This window comes from Eriocheir sinensis, unplaced genomic scaffold (assembly GCF_024679095.1).
Source record: "Eriocheir sinensis breed Jianghai 21 unplaced genomic scaffold, ASM2467909v1 Scaffold849, whole genome shotgun sequence".
NCBI classification, from domain to species: domain Eukaryota; kingdom Metazoa; phylum Arthropoda; class Malacostraca; order Decapoda; family Varunidae; genus Eriocheir; species Eriocheir sinensis.
In genome coordinates, this window is record NW_026112218.1 from 8,948 (window position 1) to 34,521 (window position 25,574).

Below are 25,574 nucleotides of genomic sequence, written 5' to 3' on the forward strand. Positions count from 1 at the left end.
GATTTTCATTGGTTTGGAATAAGTTATTATTTAACGTGGCATGAACTTTAAAATCGTCAATGATAGGTTTGTTGTTATTGATTGGAAGAGTCATGTTTTTACGAAAATTAAGAAATGCAAGGAGATCATTGTTGTTGAGTAAATCGATGAATCCGTGAGGATTATCAGTTATTTTTAAATTCATGGCTAACGCTCTCGGCATGACGTATTCAATGATTGTGTTCGTCTCATTGTTAAATTTAGAAGAGGGTGTGGCGAGAGCAACAGCGGCGGCGGCTTTGCGTTTACGGCGAAGTGCTGCCGCTGCCGCACTCGGATCTGTTATGATAATCTCTACCCCGCCATTCAATAGAGTGTTGGGTAGAGTCACCTTCATGACAGCGTCCATCTGCAATGTATTGTGTGTCTTTATCTTCTGAAGCTTCCGATTCTGAATTTAGTTCGTACTGAATGTCGTCTAACCTTGTGTGAGTTGAATGTGTGTCTTTGTCTTCCGAAGCTTCCGATTCTGAATTTAGTTCGTACTGAATGTCGTCTAACCTTGTGTGAGTTGAATGTGTGTCTTTGTCTTCCGAAGCTTCCGATTCTGAATTTAGTTCGTACTGAATGTCGTCTAACCTTGTGTGAGTTGAATGTGTATCTTTGTCTTCCGAAGCTTCCGATTCTGAATTTAGTTCGTACTGAATGTCGTCTAACCTTGTGTGAGTTGAATGTGTGTCTTTATCTTCCGAAGCTTCCAATTCTGAATTTAGTTCGTACTGAATGTCGTCTAACCTTGTGTGAGTTGAATGTGTGTCTTTATCTTCCGAAGCTTCCAATTCTGAATTTAGTTCGTACTGAATGTCGTCTACCTTTGATTGAAGTGAATGTGTGTCTGTCTTCCGATACTTCCGATTCTGAATTTAATTTTTATAGTTAAAACAAATGTCGTCAATACAGTTTAGTTGACAATGCGATTAGAATGTGTCTTTATCTTCTGAAGCTTCCGATTCTGATTTTTAGTTCGTACTGAATGTCGTCTACCTTGTGTGAGGTGAATGTGTGTCTTTGTCTTCCGAAGCTTCCGATTCTGAATTTAGTTCGTACTGAATGTCGTCTAACCTTGTGTGAGGTGAATGTGTGTCTTTGTCTTCTGAAGCTTCCGATTCTGAATTTAGTTCGTACTGAATGTCGTCTAACCTTGTGTGAGGTGAATGTGTGTCTTTGTCTTCCGAAGCTTCCGATTCTGAATTTAGTTCGTACTGAATGTCGTCTAACCTTGTGTGAGGTGAATGTGTATCTTTGTCTTCCGAAGCTTCCGATTCTGAATTTAGTTCGTACTGAATGTCATCTAACCTTGTGTGAGGTGAATGTGTGTCTTTGTCTTCCGAAGCTTCCGATTCTGAATTTAGTTCGTACTGAATGTCGTCTACCTTGTGTGAGGTGAATGTGTGTCTTTATCTTCTGAAGCTTCCGATTCTGAATTTAGTTCGTACTGAATGTCGTCTAACCTTATGTGAGTTGAATGTGTGTCTTTATCTTCTGAAGCTTCCGATTCTGAATTTAGTTCGTACTGAATGTCGTCTAACCTTGTGTGAGTTGAATGTGTGTCTTTGTCTTCCGAAGTTTCCGATTCTGAATTTAGTTCGTACTGAATGTCGTCTAACCTTGTGTGAGTTGAATGTGTGTCTTTGTCTTCCGAAGCTTCCGATTCTGAATTTAGTTCGTACTGAATATCGTCTAACCTTATGTGAGGTGAATGTGTGTCTTTGTCTTCCGAAGCTGCGATTCTGATTTTTAGTTCGTACTGAATGTCGTCTACCTTTGATTGAAGTGAATGTGTGTTTTTGTTTTCCGATACTTCCGATTCTGAATTTAGTTTTTATAGTTAAAACAAATGCGATGCAAGTAACGTCATGGATTTTAAAGATGTTAAAGTTGATGCTACACCGCTACTCCACTTGGACGTACTAGGATTAAAAACAAGGCTATGTTGTTTTCCCTCCGAACAGAACACGTTTTCGAATTGGTACTGACGCGGGTAAACTATAAGTTTACTAGCCACCAATGCGACATGAAGACCTAATGGTGTCACGACGCAAGCTACATTCGAGTCATTCAAAGAAACGATTTCTATTTCTCTGGATATGTCAGCAGGTAGAATACCCAATTTAAAATCTCTTACAACCTGAATGTAATTCTTCAAAAAATTATTTCGACGAACTGACTTAGACAATTCTAATTTATCGAATTTTAAATTCAAAAATGGATGAATGTTGTTAGATGACTTGTTCTTGGTGTTGTTGTGGAGAGACGCCACCGCCGTTACTCGTAACGGAAGGTCAGAGACGGTATCCAAATTATCTAATGATGTTGCTGCTGCTGTTGAAGTTTCATCAGAAGATCCTGTGAGAATGGGCACAGCAGGTTTTAACACCATCCCACCAAATTTTCTCGTTTCTAAATCGAGATGCTGTGAAATCAAACCGTTGATGTAATTTTGTCCTACTTGTGTAACCATATCTCTCGCTAACACTTTATGATTAGCTTCAAAAAGAAACCTCTCGACGATTTTAACAATCAAATCAATTTCGTTCTGCAAGGTGGCAGGAGGATAGATGTTAACCATTTTGTCAATGTAGCATGTCACGTAACCCAAGAACCTAGTTCACCTACCATTGTCAACTCTATTAATTCCTTGTCCAAAAGTTGCTTCGTTCAACAGCGATTGACTACCAATCCCATTCGGTCCCAGTATTTCGAGTTTAGGAAATTCGGAGAGAATTTCAAAAGCGTTGCACGGTACTTTCATGTTACCCATGCGCGTTACAATTCGTTTGGTCGGACATCTCTCCACTCTTGAACCGTCCATCTGTACACCGCCATATGGTATATATTTCTCGTGGTTACGTACTGACCTCAAATTACTCAACCCTACTCCTCCACCTTTGCCTCCTTTGTTACACAATCTACTTCCACTGGAAAGCAGGTTCAATTTTGATTTCAATCTAATTTCCATCTCGTTTAAAGATTGCCAAGAATAATTTTTGAAGTACGTATGATCAATCAAGGATAGGATGGGTATGATACTGCTGTTGTTACCATCGTTCTGTTCGACTCTCCAAGCTCTGAAGGCACACTCGGTCGTGAAGGGCGCGGACATTATGACCACGGGGAGGTAACCCGTCACATATGCTGAGAATGCACCCTCATCGGATTGTGAAGCAGCGTTTTCAAACGGATAGAACATTAACTCGGCCGACTTGTAAAGAAAACGAATGATAAGCACGTAGATTATCAAATTAATCGGATCGGCAGACCTGTTAGTGTATCTTGAGAAAAAGAGAAATCAGTATATCATGATGATCATACCGCGATCCTCTAACTGTAATTCAGATTCCTTGAACCTGCCTAGGACGTCTTTCAACGGAAAGCGGATCACATCCGAGCGCACTGGGTTCACCTGACGACGATACAGACCGTTTTTCAAAAATCAACGGTGATTCATACACATTAAAAATAAAACGATAAGTTCAGTGGGTGACTGAGAAGTTAAGTTCATCTCCTTTAACGTGTGACACTTGCAGTTTGTCGTTTGACATTCAATTAACCAAACTTCATCGTCAAGAAACAAAGGATTGAAAGAATCTAACGTTTCGGGTATACGCATCAGACAAGCGTACACGTTCTTCTGAATCAAAACCAAAATGAAAAAGAAGAACTGCAATCTGCTCTTAAAAATATTAAGGAAATACTTGCAAAAGAAAAATAATCTTTTCGAATTTGTATGAGTAAGCAAGAAAAAATCTAAATGGAAAGAGATGAAATACATAGTCAATTAGAGTCACTTAAAGAAACTAGTAAAATGTCTGTATTGGATTTGAATTTCAAAACAACAGAATATGAGAAAAAAATATCAGAATATGAGAAAAAAATATCAGAACATGAGAAACAAATATCAGAATATGATGAAATAATCAAAAAAGAAAAATTAAAGATTGAAGAAAAGGACAAAATAATCCAAAGTTTAAGAAATGAACAAAGTTATTTAAAGAATATATTACAAGATAAAGAGCAAAAATTAAACACATGCAATGCTCAACCTTAATAGAGTTTAGACGACATTCAAATGTCATCTAACCTTAACCGAAGTGAATGTGTGTTTTAGTCTTCCGGAGCTTCCGATTCTGTTCGTTTCTTACTTCCATAAATTTTTTGGTGATAATTAATTTAAGTGGATAAATCAACATGTCACCAGGTGAAAAATTCATATTAAGAATTGGATGCATCTCAAGACAAAAACACATTCACCTTAATGGAGTTTAAATGACATTCAAATGTCGTCTAACCTTAACCGAGGTGAATGTGTGTTTTATCCGAAGTGAATGTGTGTTTTAGTCTTCCGGAGCTTCCGACTCTGTTAACACTCAAATTAAGAATTGGATGCATTTCAAGGGAAAAACACACATTCACCTTAATGGAGTTTAGATGACATTCAAATGTCGTCTAACCTTAACCGAGGTGAATATGTGTTTTAGTCTTCAGAGCTTCAGATTTTAACAATACTGTTACATAGTATAATTGCATCACAAGAGAAAAACACCTCAATAAAGTTTAAACAACATTCATTTATATTTACATGTACATTTTATAAATATCTTATTGTCAAAAAGTGGGGTCCATTATTTTACGTCTCCGTGCAAGACATCTTCACTGACTTGTGCATAAATTTCGCAACATGTGGGTGAGGGATACACGAACTAAACAGAACCGGGTCCGGATTTACATGGGGGTGTACACAAGAGTGCCAATATTATCTTACCTCGATCGAATTGAATGTGTGGATACACGATCTAAACAGAGTCGGGTCCGGATTTACATGGGGGTGTACACAAGAGTGCCAATATCATCTTAGCTCGATCGAATTGAATGTGTGTGGATACACGATCTAAACAGAGTCGGGTCCGGATTTACATGGGGGTGTACTGCCAATATCATCTTACCTCGATCGAATTGAATGGATACACGAACTAAACAGAGTTGGGTTCGGATTTACATGGGGGTGTATACAAGAGTGCCAATATCATCTTACCTCGATCGAATTGAATGCGTGTCCTAATTTTCCGGAACTTCCGATTTTGTTTAACCTTGTGTGAGGTGAATGTGTGTATTTGTTTTGCGAAGCTTCCAATTCTAAATCTAGTTCGTACTGAATGTCGTCTAACCTTGTGGGAGGTGAATGTGTGTATTTGTTTTGAGAGGCTTCCAATTCTGAATGTGTGAGGTGAATGAGTGTTTTTGTATTCCGATGCCTCCGATTCTGAATTTAGTTCGTACTGAATGTCGTCGTCTAACCTTATGTGAGGTGATACTGAATGTAGTCTAACCTTGTGTGAGGTGAATGTGTGTTTTTATCTTCCGATGCTTTCGATTCTGAAAATGTCACGATTCTGAATTCAGTTCGTACTAAATGTCGTCTAACCTTGATTGAGGTGAATATGTGTCTTTGTCTTGCGAAGTATTATGTTAACCACAGAGTGGAGTTAGGATCTACATAGAGAGATGTACACATGAGGTATGCAAACCAGTAACACACTGACTTACAATTCTGACTTTAAAGTTCGTACTGAATGTCGTCTAACCTTGTGTGAGGTGAATGCGTGTCTTTGTCTTCTGAAGCTTCCGATTCTGAATCTAGTTCGTACTGAATGTCGTCTAACCTTGTATGAGGTGAATGTGTGTCTTTGTCTTGCGAAGCTTCCAATTCTGAATTTAGTTCGTACTGGATGTTGTCTAACCTTGAATGAGGTGAATGTGTGTTTTTCTCTTCCGATGCTTCCGATTCTGAATTTAGTTCGTACTAAATGTGGTCTAACCTTGATTGAGGTGAATATGCGTATTTGTCTTGAAGCTTCAATTCGAATTTAGTTCGTACTAAATGTAATCTAACTCGTGTGAGGTGAATGTGTGTTTTATCTTCCGATGCTTCCGATTCTGAATTTAATTCTTACTAAATGTGGTCTAACCTTGATTGAGGTGAATGTGTGTCTTTGTCTTGCGAAGCTTCCAATTCTGAATTTTGTTCGTACTGAATGTTGTCTAACCTTGTGTGAGGTGAATGCGTGTCGTTTTCTTTCGAAGCTTCCGATTCGTTAACACTCCAATTAAGTAAATTAAATGTCAAAGTGTGTCCGTGACTTGTAGTTGTAGTTCGAATTAACTTTTAGTTCTTGCAGTTGATTTGAAAGATCTCAGTGTGGACACGCTACATGTAATGCATAATTTACAATTGATCTGAATGTCGCTTCAAGACTAAAACACATATTCACCCGGAGCCTTCTTAGAAGGTTAAGAACGTGATAGCGTAAATGTCGTCTATACTCGAATGTGTTTCTGTGCACGATACTGACTTATTTCTACAAACTTTGATGAAGATCTTAAGTCACCATTATTCCTTGCTGTCAGTATTGTCTAGATATAGTTGAAGAAGGATTGAGATGCAGAACAGTATACTTTTTTATTAAATAAAAATACCATAATTATATACATGTGTGTTATGAAACAAATTTAACAGGGACTAGTTAAACTGTGCAAATCTTGAACCCACCTGACAAACTCTGTGCAAATCCTGACCCCAGTTTCTTCTCCGGTTAAACTGTGTGTAGATCCTGCCTGTGACAAACTCTTTGCATATCCTTACCCCAGTTTCTTGCACAAACTATGTGCAAGTTTCTTTTCCGTTTAACTTTGTTCAAACACATTTATATAATAACACTTTAAAAACGTTTCGAAAATATTTAAAATATTGGACCCTACTTTAGCTAAACCCTATTTACATACATGTGTTACTTAACTCAGAATTTCTTGAGAGTAACAAGAGGTTCTCGAGGTTCCCTTGTGACATGTACAAATGGAATGTGACGATATGGTTTGTTTCTTTTCACCGTACGTAATGATACAGGTTTGTTATCTTTGATTAGGTTTAGTGGTTCTTCTATAGGGTTGTTGTCTTTGATTAGGTTTAGTGGTTCTTCTATAGGATTGTTTTCTTTTTTTTTTAGTGTTTCCTTTTTCTGTATTTTCTGGGCTTCCCTGTTTTTCTTTTTCTGAGTTTTCTGGGCTTTCTATTTCTATAATTTCGATGCTTTTCTGCTCACTCCCCTGTTTGCTTTCTTCTCTCAAGTTCTTCAGCTTTTCTTTGAGCTTCTTCAGATTATTAGAATACATGTTTCTCATGAGCACATCCTGCTCTTGGTGTACCATCGTGTTTTCGTTTTGTTGACATGGAGCGTCAGGAATGTTCAGGTGGGTGCTGGAGTAAAACTGCATGATCTTCATCATGAACAAGTACAACTGACGTCCAACTACCTAGAATGGGAGATTATGATTAGATAAAATGTAAATGCAACTCGTATAGAAGCTTATCTCCACTCCTACTTATTTTTTTTTTAAATCTTTACCTTAATGTTGTAAACTTCATTTAAGTTGGACACATGAGGCTCTGGGTCAACTCGTTTTGGTATTTTTGCGATCTGAAAATACAAGAAAGAAATTTGAAGATTCGTATAATAATAATAATGTTTCATCTCAATAAAATATAACATTTATCTAGTCTGGACATTTACCTGAGTCTCAGTTGAATATCTTTTGCGTTTTAATCTTCTCTTCTTAGAGTTAGCTTGTTCGTCTGTCTTTAAATCTCGTGTCGGACAAGCACAAATCCGCAAGTGAAACACGTCGCGTCCCAGTACTGTACCATCTGTAACACTAACACAAATACAAATGTACTCAAAGTTACAGGAAATCCTTGGATAACTTTTCCTTGATTCACTCCATGAAATCTTTTATCAGAAATAACATTGGTAATGTAATAGCTATATCCGATCACAAGACGATGAAAGCCAAATCAACGACTGATTGTCTGACGGCGGTGCAGTCTAAGAAGAGAAAATTAGACGAAGAAAATGTTGCAACTAACACAAATACTACGGCTACGGTCGTACCTCCTAGTCTTGTTAATGAACCTAGAACTGCATATTCTGAACAAGCTATGGATGAATTGTCAACATATTACGCTTTGTTACTCTCCAATGTTGACAGATTCAAGCACAAGCACGTAAGATTGGCTTCTCTCATCAAACTGTTAAGTTACTTGAAAAAGAGAATCAACATAACGGACACGCTCAACACCCTGATTCTAACCCCACCTGTAGAAGTGACGATTTCGGAAAACGGAACCATTCAAGAATCTGTGGCAAAACTGTTGACACGACAGAGCGATCGGTTGTACGTTGTTGCAGAAGATGATGATGGTGGTGTAGTAGATATCGATCAGCGTATGCGCGATGTTCTTAACACGCGTCGCAAACTCGAAGAATGTTTGTCGCGTCAACATCTATGCGATATCATGGTGATGGTGTGGAAAATATATAGCCACTTATTGGGGTAAACCCTCTGAAATCCCCTCACCTTCGTAGGTGTGGCTCACAGTTAAATGCTGGGTTTATAAAAAGGTGTTCAGGTTTCTACTCACATAAAAGGGAGATGGATTCCAGTTATTTGAATGTTGTCCTCGTACCCTAAACAAACCACTGAAAAGGGCGAAACGTAATGATTTAGTGAATTGTTGTGAAAGTTAATTTATTTTAGCATGACAACCTCAGGTGATTCTGAACTATTGATATAATTTACCTGAGGTTTGTTGTTTTCATGCTCCGTAACGACACCGCTTATTCGTGGTGCCGAACACTTTACTGCCCTTCTGTCGCGTGGACGTTATGACGCACCACACGTACAGTACTGCTTCATACGCAACGTCTCCGATTCTCGTGAGTCGTGCGTATTTCTTTCCCCTCCTAACACCTCACCTATTTGGCCAAATTAGGATTAATGCTAGAAAGGTACTTAGCTGTAACCATCAGGGTGTTAATGACAGGCAGCAGTATTGTTGATCGACGAATCCTAGTTGTTAGTAGTATAGTAGTCCGGGCGTCGTGTCTGCTCGCCGTATCTGGTAAGGCTGGTGATGCGGGAGCAGTATTGTAGTTTGACGTATCCCGGCAGTAAGTAGTAGAAATCCAGGGCGTCGACTGCTTGCCGTGTCTAAGTAAATATCGAGCCCGACGGTGGATCACAACCAGCGCCGACCCGTCTTCTTTCAATAGCTATAAGCTGCTGCCTCTGACAGGCTCGCTTCCTCTCTCGCTGCCTTCCCTCGCACTCTGAAGCGCTATTCGAAGCAGCTCTTTGAAGCATCGTTTTATTTAAGTTAGTTTGCTGGTTAACTTATTTTGTATTTGTTACTTGTGTAATCTAGTCCTCTCCTCGTAAGTAGGAGTAGCATTTTTGTTGTTGCTGTTAGCTGTGCAATCTAGTCCTCTCCTCTAAGTAGGAGTAGCATTTTTCTTATAATTACTCCCATTTTTTTTGTAGTTTTATTTTTTATTATTCCCTGTCAAAATTTTTTTTGACATCCTCCCCGCGAAGGAAATACTTTAACCCATTGTCATGTACAGTAATTTTACAATATTTACAATAATCCATTCTCACTACTGAGGTGTCTGCTTTCAAGAAATCACTTTTAATTTCAGCCATTCCTCTGTAAAGGAGGGAGGCAAAGGCTCGTCCCAACCACGCTTCATTTGCCAGGCTTCTTTTACTAGTAATTTTCCCCTGATGGGAATTGGTGCTAGTAACCCAAGCGGGTCAGATACTGAAGATATCAGAGACAATAATTTCCTCTTGCTAAAGGGAACTGTGGTCCACAAAAGCAGGTGGTTTGATACTTAGCTCGTCATTCTGAAAATCCCAGTATAGACCCAATACGCTAGAAGAAGATGGAACTGTATAATCTTCAAAATCCTCCGCAATTCTACTATTAAGGGCCGCATTATTAGAGACCCACACCCTCAGGGGAAGATTAGCCCTGGCTAATTCCATGTTTGCATTTTCGTAAACATCAAATAGTCGTTGTTGGCAATCAACTGTCCCTTGAAAGTTGTCCACGTAGAGGTTCTGGCTTATTAGAGTTTTGTAAATATTGTCAGAGTTCCTTAGATGGTAATCTATGGTAGCTTGCAAGAGGAATGGACTACAGGTTGCTCCAAATAACACCGACTTGAACCGATATGTAACTGGAGGAAAACTAAGATTCTGCGGATTTTCATACCACAGAAATCTTGTGAAATCTCTATCACACTCTTGTAATCCTACTCTCAGAAAGGCTTTACTTATATCTGCACTGAATGCGTACTTGTTAGTTCTGAATCTTAGCAATACGTCGCCTAGTTTTTCAGTTAAGGAGGGTCCTTTCAATAGGCAGTCGTTTAGAGACGGTTGGCCGCTCCTCTTGGCACTGCAGTTGTATAAAAAACGCAAGGGAGTTGTATCACTATCTTTGTTAATCACGTGATGATGGAGATAGTGGCACTGATCTGTCGGAGATGCTGCTGGAACTATCTCAATGAAATCATTCTCTAATTGAGTCTGAATCAGATCATGATAAACTTCAACTTCATTTCGTGCCGCCAGGGTATTTGCTAAACTCTTCAGCTGTCCTAACGCCATAGAAAAATTGCTGGGAAGTTTAGGGCAATTCAATTTCCATGGCAGCCTGACGCAGTACTTATTTCCTTTGAACTGTACAGAATCTAGATAATCTTGGTATGCCAAACAGTCATCTGGTGGAGGTTTCTGGGTATCAACTCCTATGGTGTCTAAATCCCACAGTTTATGGATTTCCACCTCAGTTTCTTCCATCAGCTGTTTGATCTCCGTAGGATCTGGTTGGATACACAATCTGGCCACCAGTGCATTCTGTGAATTTTCTGAAGATTCAGTTTCGTTATTAGGAATCTGTCCATATATTAAATACCCTCCAGGGCTTCCACTCAGTCGAGTTTGAGAGTAAGTTGCAAGACCTGTGATAAATTCTCCGTAGAAGTCTCCACCTATGACAAGTTCTATTCCATCTATTACATCACTAGTCAAATGTTTGTCCGCAAGATCAAGCCCAGCCTCCTTCAACATCTTTGTAACTCTGGTTAGTCCTGGCACACTGATTTTTTTCTGGGAGCCGCTCAACTACTACGGCAGTTATTCTTTTAAGCCTGTTACCAAGACGAACAACCGGGCGTACCAAGTTATACTCTTCATAATCCTTTGAATGTAAAAACCCAGACATAGCCAGTCTAACTTTCCCACTTATCTTCAACTGTAGCTTCTTAACCAAGTCTTCTTTGATAAAAGTGCACTGAGATCCTTGGTCAAAGAACGCTCTGGTATATAGTTTTTGTTTGCTATGTTCATTGCGAACTTCTATGGTTGCTGTGGGAAGTGCTGTTGATCTAGACTTCACTTTGCCTTAACTGACATGACAGCTTGCTGTGTGGTTTGTGGACGTTCTTCTTGAACACTACTACTCCTGCCTTTAACCTTGGAAACACACAGTGCGGTATGATGTTTACCTTTATGACATCTTTTGCAGTCTAGTAACACCATATTGCAATTGTCTGCATTGTGTTGTGTACTAACACATCTACTGCATCGGTTTAATTCCATCAAGCGAGATTGTCTCGTTGCCACTGTAGCATAATTTTCACATTCACTTGTATAGTGTCGACCGCTGCAGTACAGACATACACATTTTCCTTTGTTCTGAAGGTTTACCTTTGATTTAGGTTTAGCTTGATCAGTTCCTTTGTGATAGGAATACGTTCCAATATCAATTTTTGCATTTTGTTTCTCATTCGTTGAAGTATTATTATCCTTTGACTTCTTGCTCACCTGTCCATCTTCTATGTCCATGTGAGATACTAGATGCTTTAGGCCATCTGTCATCTCCTCTATAGAAAAATAGTTCTTACCATATTTTAGGTAGAGTTGATGAATAGCTGCTTTAGGAAGCTTACGTTGGAACATGAAGGCTATTATCCACTCGCAGTCCGAGTAGTCTGTTTTGTCTTTCAGTGCCCTTGTTAAGTTTATTAAAGATATTCTAAAGGACTCAAGATCATTCCTGCTGTTAGTAGGAGATGCAAGATCTAGAATTTTACTCAAGATGCCTCTTTAATCCTTTCCCCATCTCCATAAACTTCCTTTAAAGCATCAACAGCGTGCTGGTAGTTAACATCAAGAGATGGAATATTCTTAATTAAGTCTAGTGCACTGCCTTTTAATTGAGACTTTAAATACTGTAATTTGGTTACTGGCTCTAAGTCACTTCGTTTCCCGATTTGGGCCTGAAACTGATCAAAAAAGGATTCATATTCAGTGTAGTCGCCTGAAAACGTTGGCAATTTAATTATGGGCAGCTTTGGTATTGCCATAGTGCCTACTCTGGGAGCTTCATTCTTTGGGTTCTCACCAAGGTTTCGTAAGCGAGATTTAAATTTCGCCAAATTGTCTTGATAGTTCTCCCAAACTGTATAGTATTCTTCTTGCTCCGAACTCGTGTCAGATCCCACATCAGAAGCTATCATTGTTGCTTCTAAACTCATGTAAGCTTCTTCATACCCAGGCCACTTTCTCTCGAGGAAAGAAATTGATGTTTCCAATTTATCTATATCTATAGTTTCACTTGAGATAATCGAATTGCAGTTGTTGATGGCTCTTGTTATGTGGCCTTTAAAGGCTTGCAAGGATCTTTTACACTGTTCGATAGAAGTCATTGTTGTTATATTAAATCTAAGTTGCTTTATTAAGGTGGTGCTCAACACAGTTCCTGAATTTTGAAGCAATGTAGAATTTTGTTAGTGGCTCAAAGTGCACACCATCAGCTGTGTGTCCTGTTGCAAAGGGTTTCGCTCCCAAGTTGATGGTTCGAATGTTCTTGTTCTTTAAACTTTTCCACAAACCTTTATTAATTGCCTTTGAAACCTTATTATAAGTTGTAGGACTAACTCCAAATCTATTACAATTACTGTAATGTCGAGGCTCCAGTAATGTGACAGCCACTCGTTTATTAAGTTGTTGAAGGTGGTCAGTGATTCGAAGTATCTCATTAATTAGTTCCCGAGGACTGCAGCCATCATAAACGTCATTGCCGCCAAGAACAGAATGGCTAAGTCGTGTTCATCTTCCCGCATTACATGGAATCGTGAATGCTCCCAAAAATCTTTAAGTTTTCCGCCATTTACTTTACAGATTCCAATTTCTGTATCTTGAAGGGCTGGTATAAAGTTAGGAACCTGCGAATGACCTCCAATAACAACCCTGTAACTCATTACAATTCAAACAACTGGAAATCCGGTTCGAAGGACCATTAATTTTAACTGTGGAAAATATATAGCCACTTATTGGGGTAAACCCTCTGAAATCCCCTCACCTTCGTAGGTGTGGCTCACAGTTAAATGCTGGGTTTATAAAAGGTGTTCAGGTTTCTACTCACATAAAGGGAGATGGATTCCAGTTATTTGAATGTTGTCCTCGTACCCTAAACAAACCACTGAAAAGGGCGAAACGTAATGATTTAGTGAATTGTTGTGAAAGTTAATTTATTTTAGCATGACAACCTCAGGTGATTCTGAACTATTGATATAATTTACCTGAGGTTTGTTGTTTTCATGCTCCGTAACGACACCGCTTATTCGTGGTGCCGAACACTTTACTGCCCTTCTGTCGCGTGGACGTTATGACGCACCACACGTACAGTACTGCTTCATACGCAACGTCTCCGATTCTCTTGAGTCGTGCGTATTTCTTTCCCCTCCTAACACCTCACCTATTTGGCCAAATTAGGATTAATGCTAGAAAGGTACTTAGCTGTATCCATCAGGGTGTTAATGACAGGCAGCAGTATTGTTGATCGACGAATCCTAGTTGTTAGTAGTATAGTAGTCCGGGCGTCGTGTCTGCTCGCCGTATCTGGTAAGACTGGTGATGCGGGAGCAGTATTGTAGTTTGACGTATCCCGGCAGTAAGTAGTAGAAATCCAGGGCGTCGACTGCTTGCCGTGTCTAAGTAAATATCGAGCCCGACGGTGGAGCACAACCAGCGCCGACCCGTCTTCTTTCAATAGCTATAAGCTGCTGCCTCTGACAGGTTCGCTTCCTCTCTCGCTGCCTTCCCTCGCACTCTGAAGCGCTATTCGAAGCAGCTCTTTGAAGCATCGTTTTATCTAAGTTAGTTTGCTGGTTAACTTATTTTTTATTTGTTACCTGTGTAATCTAGTCCTCTCCTCGTAAGTAGGAGTAGCATTTTTGTTGTTGCCGTTAGCTGTGTAATCTAGTCCTCTCCTCTAAGTAGGAGTAGCATTTTTCTTATAACTACTCCCCCCCTTTTTTTGTACTTTTATTCTTATTATTCCCTGTCAAATAAATTTTTGACAGATGGAACAACTCTCTACCCTTTTAGGTGCTATACCATGTTACAGTACATACTTACACAAAGCATTCGCGTGGCATTGTAAAGTTGTCATTCGTAACAGACTCGTCGACATGATGCTTTCAGGAGAATCAGACATCACCGACACAGCTAAAGAAATTTATGCTAGTCTGAATTTCTTTATTAACTTCCAAATTGATTCGAGATTGTTGTTTGACAGAAATGTTAACGATAATACTTTAGAGTCAATGTCGTTCCTGATAGACAGATTGAATCAAAGTGAATACGACCTCTGCTCGCCTGGTGCTAAACATGTTTGTTTCATTGACGTCCATTCAGACGCCAGTAAGTTTCCTTTGATGAACACCAAAGGTCATGCGGACTTGTAAGTAAGTGGTCAACGCCCTGGCAGCTTACGTCACCAAAGGTCATGCGGACTTGTGGCAGGTGTGGTCAACGCCCCTGGCAGCTTACGTCACCAAAGGTCATGCGGACTTCGAGGTAAGTGTTATGTGCAATCAGCGCTATTGCTTACGTCATTGGTGTCATTATTAACCTTGTCAACAACAATATCCAAATTTGGCATGTGTTAACAACCATCCCTTATTATCAATTGATCGGAAAAATAACAACAAGACTAAAATTCACGCAATGCTTCCTGCCATTTTTAGCATGAGCATAACACTCCTTACGATTTACGTCATCTCAATCAATCGTGCCGAATCCAACAATGTCCAAATTTAGCTTGATTTGGCATACCTTTATTACATGCCAAAATTGGATAACCACGCTTACGTCATTAACAAGTGCGTGATATGCCAAACTACGACTACGTCACAGTATGTATCGATAGGAGGTATTGCTTACGTCACTACATGTGTGCGATTATCACCCTCGTGTTAGAGAATACGTCACAGTATTGATTGTTAGTGCAATTTATACCCTCGTGTTTTTGCAGGTGATTATCACCCTTGTGACTACGTCACAGTATTGTTACGTCACTACTATTTTTGCAGGTGATTATCACCCTCGTTATTGTTATAGACTACGTCACATTATTGTTACGTCACTACTACATGTGCAATTATCACCCTCGTGTTTTTACAGGTGATTATCACCCTCGTGTTATTGTTAGACTACGTCACAGTATTGTTACGTCACTACTATTTTTGCAGGTGATTATCACCCTCGTGACTACGTCACAGTATTGTTACAGGTGATTATCACCCTCGTGTTATTGCTAGACTACGTCACAGTATTGTTACGTCACTACTACATGTGCAATTATCACCCTCGTGTTTTTTTACAGGTGATTATCACCCTCGTGTTATTGTTAGACTACGTCAAATCCACTCAACGATTTGATTTGTTTAACAAACATAGCCAAAGATTTATGCAGTAAAATATCGACACCTAATACCACAGGTATGTTACGAGAGTAATCGTACGTGGAGACACCCAGAAACGAGAGTGAAATATATCCAGTATACTCTGAACGGCATTGACGATAAAGTTGCGAACGAATACGTGAATTGACTTAACACCTCTAAGAATACTAGTCAGTATATCGTTGTTGGTTTTGTCGTTGTATTCACTGTTATTGTTTTTACCGGCTATAAAATCAACAAAGGGTTTACTTGGATCGTTAGCCAATGACGACGAGGAGCGCATGATCGTGTCCGTTAAAATCAAACACTCTTTCGGTAGGTAATGGTGGTGGGGAAGAATGCTGCGATGGTCGCTTCACATCCCAAAGGAACTTCTTGTAAGCGATAACTAAACCTGCGAACCGCAAGGCAGTGCTAGTGTCACCATTGACACGCTTCAATTTGTCGTGACTCATTACTTCTTTCAAGACGTACGCTCTTATCTTATCGTCTGACAAATTTAAGAGTCAGCTTTCTCACACGATGTAGTTTGGAAAGCCTTGTTCATGACACTAACCCCGTTGAGAATCTCTATTAAATTTGGCTTCGTTTTTGGATACGATGCTGTTTTGGAATAGTATTTCTTTTCAAGAGAGGCGGTCCTCAATTGTTTGTAAGCACCGATGACAGTTTGTGCGATGGCCCAGTCCGCCTGTTGACTCAATTCATCAGGTTTCTCAGTTCCGTATAGTCGTTTAGCCTTGTTGTACCCCATTAGATTGAAAGCCTTTTAATTTCAACACAGAAGTCGATCAGGTTAAACATTTTTTTTATCTGTTTCACTTAAAGATGAAGTCTTGTTGTCTTTCGAGATACATCTAAAGAGAATGTTGTTCAACACGAACGACACGAATAACCCGCGTTGCATGAGACTCGAGTTTAAAAAGATTTCAATGGAATCGTTTTTAAGGAATTTGCACAATACATTCGCCGCTACGTGCAAATGGGACTTGATTCCATTCGCGGCCAGTAAATAATCGTATGTGATCGAATGAACACTCTTTTGGTTCATTTCTTTAATCGCTAAAAGTTTGGACGCTATGTAAAGATGTCTTTTATCGTATGAGTCTTTGTTTAACTCGTTCATGATTCCAATGTGCACGTCTGACTTACTGTGTTTGTGGGCTTACACTATGGCACGTAATCTCATGTGCTACTATCACAAGTATGATTGTGTGGTGTGCTCAAAGCCCTTCACCCACCGCGAATTGCAACATGGCAGGACCACATTGATCTTCAGACAACACCATCCCTTCGTCATCAGGGAATTCGCACTGTTGGACGATGACATGAACATCATGGATTCACACGTCATCAATAACAAAGCAGCTGCATTCAAAGAAGAGGTTTCACCTGGTGTCTTCAAGTTCATCGATAACAGGTATGATCCAGTCGTTATCAGTGAAAATGTCGATGAGGATGGGTACCCCTTGTACAGTCCGGTTGAATGACCGATGACGTAGTCAACGAGGAGGAGGAGGAGGAGGATGACGATGACGACGACGAGGACGATAACGAAGAGGAAGAGGATGACGATAACGAAGAGGAAGAGGAGGAACAGGATGACGAAGAAGACGACAACAACAACGAGGAGGAGGAGGAGGAGGAGGATAATGAGGTGGACATTCCAGTCTACGCACCTGGTGAAGAGGAGGAGGAGGAGGAGGATGTTCCAGAGGAGGAGTCGGTTCCAGTTCCAGAGGAGGAGATGGTTCCAGTTCCAGAGGAGGAGTCGGTTCCAGTTCCAGAGGAGGAGTCGGTTCCAGTGAAGGAGGAGGAGTCGATTCCAATCGGTAATGAGCTTGTTCCCTTCGTTGAAGAGGAGACGACTGAAAATCAGCTATGGCGTGTTAAGACGAGTGTCCTCATCACCCGCAAATTGGTTGCAGTTCCTGGTAATAAGAAGGCGAATACCAAGCGTCATAATGAGGATACTGACGACTTGCCTGTGCTTGTTTTTGACGTTGCTGCTGCTGATTGTAAATACATTGTTCTTCCGCAAAATCACGAGGGTGTTAATTGCACATATAATAGTGACGTAACAATATTGTGACGTAGTCTCTAGATTCTGCAAAATAGTAGTTATGTATCTATACTGTGACGTAGTCTAGTAATATCATGAGGGTGATAATCACCTGCAAAATCACGAGGGTGTTAATTGCACATATAGTAATGAAGTATACTGTGACGTAGTCTTTAAATTATCTGCAAAATAGTAGTGATGTAACAATACTGTGACATAGTCTAGTAATAACACGAGGGTGATAATCACCTGCAAAAAACACGAAGGTGTTAATTGCACATATAGTAGTGACATAATAACACTGTGACGTAGTCTAATAATAACACGAGGGTGATAATCACCTGCAAAAACACGAGGGTGTTAATTACATATAGTAGTGACGTAACAATATTGTGACGTAGTCACAATATTGAGGCGAGCGTCCCGCTCGCCTCAGAATCGGGCTACTGGCCAGTCTAAAACACACATTCACTCTTTCGCTCTCAACCCAGCATTCAGCGTCCGGCTCGCCTCAGAATCGGGCTACTGGAGAGTCTAAAACACACATTCACCTTCCGCTCTCAACCCAGCATTCACCGTCCCGCTCGCCTCAGAATCGGGCTACTGGCGAGTCTAAACACACATTCACCCTTCCGCTCTTAACTGAGCATTCAGCGTCCTGCTCGCCTAAGAATCGGGCTACTGGCGAGTCTAAAAAACACATTCACCATTACGCTCTTAACTGAGCATTCAGCGTCCTGCTCGCCTCAGAATCGGGCTACTGGCGAGTCTACAACACACATTCACCCTTCCGCTCTCAACCCAGCATTCAGCGTCCCGCTCGCCTCAGAATCGGGCTACTGGCGAGTCTAAAACACACATTCACCCTTCCGCTCTCAACCCAGTATTCAGCGTCCCGCTCGCCTCAGAATCGGGCTACTGGCGAGTCTAAACACACATTCACCCTTCCGCTCTCAACCCAGCATTCAGCGTCCTGCTCGCCTCAGAATCGGGCTAGTGGCGAGTCTAAAACACACATTCACCCTTCCGCTCTGAACCCAGCATTCAGCGTCCCGCTCTCGTACATTCTCAACTATAAGAGAAAAAATTGCTTAGTGTGAATGTAGTGTTTGTTTTCATGATGTGAATGTATATTTTCAGTCTTAACGGGCACCAATTCTACTCGCTTGTGCTGTCCATCTCTTCACTGACGTTGCGCGAATTGGTGACGAGTCTTCTCCTCCCTCTTATTGACACATGCTAAATTACAGGTGTTAAAGACACACAGGAAGTAACGCGCGAATTGGTGACGTAGTCTCCTTCTCCTCCTCTTATTGACACGTGCTAAATTACAAGGGTGGTAACAGGAAGCAACGCACCAACGCGCGAATTGGTGACGTAGTCTTCTCTCCTTTTATTAAAACATGCTAAATCACAAGGGTGGTAAAGACACAGGAAGTAACGCGCGAATTGGTGACGTAGTCTCCTTCTCCTCCCTCTTATTGAGACATGCTAAATTACAAGGGTGTTAAAGACACAGGAAGTAACACGCGAATTGGTGAGGAAGCAACGCGCGATTTTTAAAGACACACATTAAGCAACGCGCGAATTGGTGACGTAGTCTCCTCCTCCCTCTTATTGACACATGCTAAATAACAGGGTGTTAAAGACACACAGGAAGTAACGCGCGAATTGGTGACGTAGTCTCCTTCTCCTCCTCTTATTGAGACATGCTAAATTACAAGGGTGTTAAAGACACAGGAAGCAACACGCGAATTTGTGGGTGGTAAAGATATACAGGAAGCAACGCGCGAATTGGTGACGTTAGTCTCCTCCTATCAATCAGTATCTCTTATTAACACATGCTAAATCACAACGCGAATTGGTGACGTTAGTCTCCTCCTATCAATCACCATCTCTTATTAACACATGCTAAATCACAAGGGTGGTAAAGACATACAGGAAGCAACGCGCGAATTGGTGACGTTAGTCTCCTTCCTCCCTCTTATTGACACATGCTAAATTACAGGAGTGTTAAAGACAAACAGGAAGTAACGCGCGAATTGGTGACGTAGTCTCCTTCTCCTCCCTCTTATTGACACGTGCTAAATTACAAGGGTGTTAAAGACACAGGAAGTAACGCGCGATTTGGTGACGTAGTAGTCTCCTTCTCTCCCTCTTATTGACACATGCTAAATTACAAGGGTGTTACATCGACACATGCTAAATTACAGGAAGTTAAAGACACAGGAAGCAACACGCGAATTGGTGACGTCTCCTCCTCTTATCTACACATGCTAAATTACAGGTGTTAAACAAATAACGCGCCAATTGGTGATGTCTAACCTATCAATCAAAGTGGTGTTAACTCCATGAGTTAGATCAGTTGAAGGAACACATCACCACTCTTTTCTGTCCGAGAATCTTAGACTTGTTGGACGATAGAGGCGGAGAGAAATACACCAGTGCCGATGCCATTCACGTGTTGAGTAGAGTGATGCGGTTCGTCCACGACAAGTACAGAGGTGATGGTCGATTACCTAGTATTCGAAACTTACTCATAGACGTCAATATTAACATCCTTGAAAATGCCATAGCCTTTGAGAAGAAGAGCAATAAGAAAGTAGAAGGACATAAACAAAATCAAACAATTTAATCTCAGCGTCGAGAATTAATCAAAGCTTTAAAATCTATCGTTGAACACAAAACGATGAACATGCCCATCCGAGACGAACAAGCAGATGATATCGTCTATCTTCCCAATTCCGTTGATGTCTCTAAGTTACCAATAAGTCACGACAACCTGCTAATGTTGACTCGCTATCTCCATTCTATTTTATCACTTGAAAAAATGTCGTTTTTCACAACGGGTATGTTCCAGAGCGCTTATTACTTCATGATGCATTGTCTCTCTCCCACTGGTGGGGTGGCTAATCTGCCCCCGCAGGCAGCTGACTCGTTAAAAAATCGATGGTGGAATTACACCAAGAAAAAATAGGTAGGAGGATTCGGAGACGAAGAACACCAGCGGCGGCGACGCCGGCATGATGACTCTTCAACTTCCGAAGAGGAGGAGGAGGAGGAGGAGAATGACGACGATGATGATGCTAATAGGTGAAGGTGTTTCTTTGTCTTCCGAAGCTTGATTCTGAATCTAGTTCGTACTGAATGTCGTCTAACCTTGTGTGAGGTGAATGTGTGTCTTTGTCTTCTGAAGCTTCCGATTCTGAATCTAGTTCGTACTGAATGTCATCTAACCTTGTGTGAGTTGAATGTGTGTCTTTATCTTCTAAAGCTTCCGATTCTGAATTTAGTTCGTACTGAATGTCGTCTAACCTTATGTGAGGTGAATGTGTGTCTTTGTCTTCCGAAGCTTCCAATTCTGAATCTAGTTCGTACTGAATGTCGTCTAACCTTGTGTGAGGTGAATGCGTGTCTTTGTCTTCCGAAGCTTCCAATTCTGAATCTAGTTCGTACTGAATGTCGTCTAACCTTGTGTGAGGTGAATGCGTGTCTTTGTCTTTCGAAGCTGATTCTGAATCTAGTTCGTACTGAATGTCTTCTAACCTTGTGTGAGGTGAATGCGTCTTTGTCTTCGAAGCTTCCGAGTCTGAATCTATTTCTTACTTAATGTCGTCTAACCTTGTGTGAGGTGAATGCGTGTCTTTGTCTTTCGAAGCTTCCGATTCTGAATCTAGTTCGTACTGAATGTCGCCTAACCTTGTGTGAGGTGAACATGTGTTTGAAAATGCCCGATTCTTAAAATTAATAGATGCGGGGGTTGGAGGGTAAGCGGGGGTGTAAGGGCTATGCGGTTTTTTGACGACGACCTCCCCAGCGTTACCAGTGACGGTCTTAAGTCACCTTAGTAGCGCATCTAGCGTGTAGCGAAGTGCCTTGAGCACACCTGTGAACATATAGGGTGACGAGCGAGACAGATTCTGCCTCCCGAATGGTCCAAATCGTCGACCGTCGTGACCGAAACCCATCCGTTAAAATAGTTCAGTTATCCCTACGCTCCAAATCGGGCGGAGGAAGCGTCGCATTCTGACTTTCAGTGGTAACTCACGATATCGGCGCGCTCGCGTCACGCATTTCATCCCTAACAGGTGCAGAATCGGGCGGTCCGGTCGCCCGGTTTGAGCCGTAAGTGGACATTTTAGGGGGGGGAACACCTCATCGGGTCACTCCCGGCCAGTTAGCCGAGAGTTTCTCGGCTCGGGTGTTGGGCGGTGGGGTTCAACACGGTGGGGGGTGAGCTGCTAGCGAGCTGCAGTGGCTCACAGGGTCTCGGCTGACTTTACTCGTTGCTGGCAACGGTGAATTGACAAGTAGCGAAATGCGGTAGCAAACTTCGCTAGATCAGAATCGGACGGAGACCTCGAGATATTTGACGATAACTGATTTCAGAATCGGAAGCATGCAACTCAATCAAGGTTAGACTACATTACACTGTTACATAATACAAACTATATAATGACTTTGTAGTTGATGTAGTTGATGATAATTTGATACAGATCCAGATGTAATAACGTAACTGAGAATAAACTCTATCGAGATGAATGTGTCTTTGACTTTTCTTATTGTCTTTCTCTGCGTTCGGCTTCCCATGGGTGTATTAAATTTGTCAAATCAAATCTTCCAATTGGAGTGTTAACAGAATCGGAAGCTCCGGAAGACTAAAACACACATTCACTTCGATCCCTTTAGCGAATGTGTGTTTTTCAGTTATGATGCATCCAATTCTTAATTGGAGTGTTAACAGAATCTGAAGCTCCGGAAGACTAAAACACACATTCACTTCGATCCCTTAAGGCGAATGTGTGTTTTTCAGTTATGTTGCATCCAATTCTTAATTGGAGTGTTAACAGAATCTGAAGCTCCGGAAGACTAAAACACACATTCACTTTGATCCCTTAAGGCGAATGCGTGTTTTTGAGTTATGATGCATCCAATTCTTAATTGGAGTGTGAACAGAATCTGAAGCTTCGGAAGACTAAATTTGTTTCTGAGAAAATGATTTGAGAGTGTCTCCGCAATACGGTACCTCTCATTCATCTCCGGAACCTGCATATTGACATTGCCAAACACCACCATCAACAAGGTGGTGGCGGCGGCGGCGGCTTAGAAAATCTTAACGTGTTGAGCGTTGTCAACCCTGAGCTGATCGACAAGGCAATTCTGAGTCGAGAGTTTCTGACCAGTGAATATGATGAGACTGGGTCTTTCACGACAAGTAAGTTCACCAACGGAGCAACGTTTAGCTTCACACCCGGTACAAGCATGGACCTCAGCGATTACCAAACGGATGATGGGTGTGACTGTGGACACAGACTATACCGGCCGAGAAGAAGTGTTAGAATTGGATTCAATCAACACGTGTTATGATGAACTGATACATGCATTAAAGTATGGTGTTTTCGACAGTGTGGTTTCCGATGAAGGTTGTGAAAGATCAATAAGATTATATGATAATGATTTAGTCATGAAAACTAGTGGTGATTCTATTCACGTTGTATCCAACAATAAAGGTAGCGAGAACACTATGAAGAACGCTAGAGAAGCATCTCTCAATGATCACAACCACTGTACTACCATTCTCCATTCCGTATACGGCACTCTCACCTCCGCTTACTCTCCGTCAACGACAATTACAATGCCCGTCATATCCTCATGAACATGCAACATGTGCAACGGACCTCCTCCTCTTCCTCCTCATCTGATGAAGGAACGGTGACGACGACGGGACCGTCACCACCGCCTTTTCGAAAAAAAGCCAATGAATATTCTCTGAGATACCACATGGGTCTGGGAAGAGGTTACGTTATCTATGACGACGAATTCACAGAATGTAAAAACCAATCTTATCTTGTCACTCTCAAGTATTGTTTGAATGTACTGAAAGATAATCTTCCGTATAATATTCTGTTGACCGATTGGACATCGATTGTGTTTGCTTCTAAGATGGAAAACAACAACAAGTAGACAAAAAGAAATCGCCTTATTCCTACTTGCATGTGTTCACCGAAAAAGAAAGAGAGAGCAAGAATGTCTCCAATGTCGTGCCGTACCTGGCTAACCCGGTCGTCTCTATGAAATGGTTCCTCATGCGAGCCCATCATCTACGATTGTCATGTACCAACACCGGCGTTGCCTGTCTGTCCAAGTTCATGAGTGCACGCTTCCACAGGCAGCTTAACAACCATCGTTCTTCCAATAATCTGTTAAGTGTTTTTAAAATGGTGAATTCCAAAACATCGTGTATAAGCGTCGATAACAACAGATTTTTTCTTATCGACGGTAATTTTCTGTTGGGTGGCAGATTAGAAAATATCAATCTTAAATCAGACATGTATGTCAGGTGTAAGATTCAAACTGAAAACAGATCGTCCTCGAATCGATGTTCGATCCTAACACAAAATCGGCTTTCTTGAGTATGTGCATTGAAGGCACCGCTGAGACACGTGGACTCATGATGGCTGAACACATTTCGAGATTGGTGAACTACTCTTCCAATGATATAAATCTATGGTATCAACCTGATCATTAACTTCAGAATGGGGTGGGGTCCGGATCTACATAGGGTAATGTACATTAGGTAGGTCCAGATCTACATAGGGGAATGTACATTAGGTATCTTTAGAGTGGGGTTCGGATCTACACAGAGAAATTTATATTAGGTATGTTGACAATAAAATTTTAAAAAAGAATAACTTAAAAAAAAAATGTGACTACTTTACTTTCTCATCCTGAAGGCACACCAATAAAATAGATGAAAGATTAAATCCATATTTCTTTATTTTCTTTTTACAGTTAATGAATGTGACGAGTGACGTACAAATGGTTCATTACGATAATATGTTTGCTGATCAAAGTTTCGTTCTTAATTCTAGCAAAGTAAGTTACTTTTGACTCTCCAGCGACGACGACAGTGGAAGACAATGATGAGTTATTGTCCAAACTATTGGCTGGAGATATAACTGAATTTATTCCAACAGTGCTGACGTTCAAGTCAGTGTATCCACCTGAAAAGTGAAGATCGTGTTTGGTTCTGTTGTAAATCTTGACCATGCACAATTCTTGAGGTAGAGTGTCAGCATATACGGGTGTCACAGGCACAAATTGGAATACAACATCTGATTTATTAGCTTCGACTTCAGCATCTGTTGACAGGATGGCGATTTCACCCAATGGAGAAGCAAATACATCCTTGACGACAACTGGTGCCTTAGCATTGAAGGAGACGGACACGGGAACCCAGATGGGTGAAGTATCAATGTGTGCTTTCTTGATGTATGTCTGCCTCGTTGCCATGCCGGACACCAACATGACCGCAACAACAATTACTAGCAATGCGAGTACCAACATAGTTACAGTATTCATATTCATAAAATCCATGATTGGTTATATTTCAGATGTTCAGCGCGTGATTTTAACATGAACCGTTCACAGTTTCAGACGATGTAACTGACGGACGTCTTTAAATTTTGTCGTATGACGTCAACTGAAAATACGACAAATTTGTATACGATTGTTTATTTAAATCACTTAGGTAAGATTTACTGAGAAGTATTAAATCTGTGGGATCACCACCTAGTGGATTGACAGTGTCAAGGGTTGCAGTTATATCCTTTGTGGCCACGGAAACGGGTTGACTATCGGAAGCTACTAGCGGTTCTGATTTCAATGAACCTTTCAATTTACTTTTAACAGCGCTCATTTCTTCGGCATATTTTTCGATAGTGTTGACAAAACTATCTTTGAATGATTTGTAATATTTTAGGTCTTTAAAACTATCACTACTATATCTCTCATCTTGTTTCAATATTAGATTCAACGGAACT

General features: G+C 40.8%; 1 long non-coding RNA gene across 1 annotated transcript; it reads right to left on the bottom strand.

Annotated features, from left to right (window-relative positions):
* Positions 1-6,545: 6,545 nt before the first annotated feature.
* Positions 6,546-9,629, bottom strand: LOC126994686 (uncharacterized). Its single transcript, XR_007749469.1, has 3 exons — positions 7,605-9,629; positions 7,440-7,511; positions 6,546-7,347 (listed from the first exon to the last, which is right to left on the bottom strand). It is a non-coding gene; the product is annotated as an uncharacterized LOC126994686 (long non-coding RNA).
* Between the last annotated feature and the right edge of the window lie 15,945 nt (positions 9,630-25,574).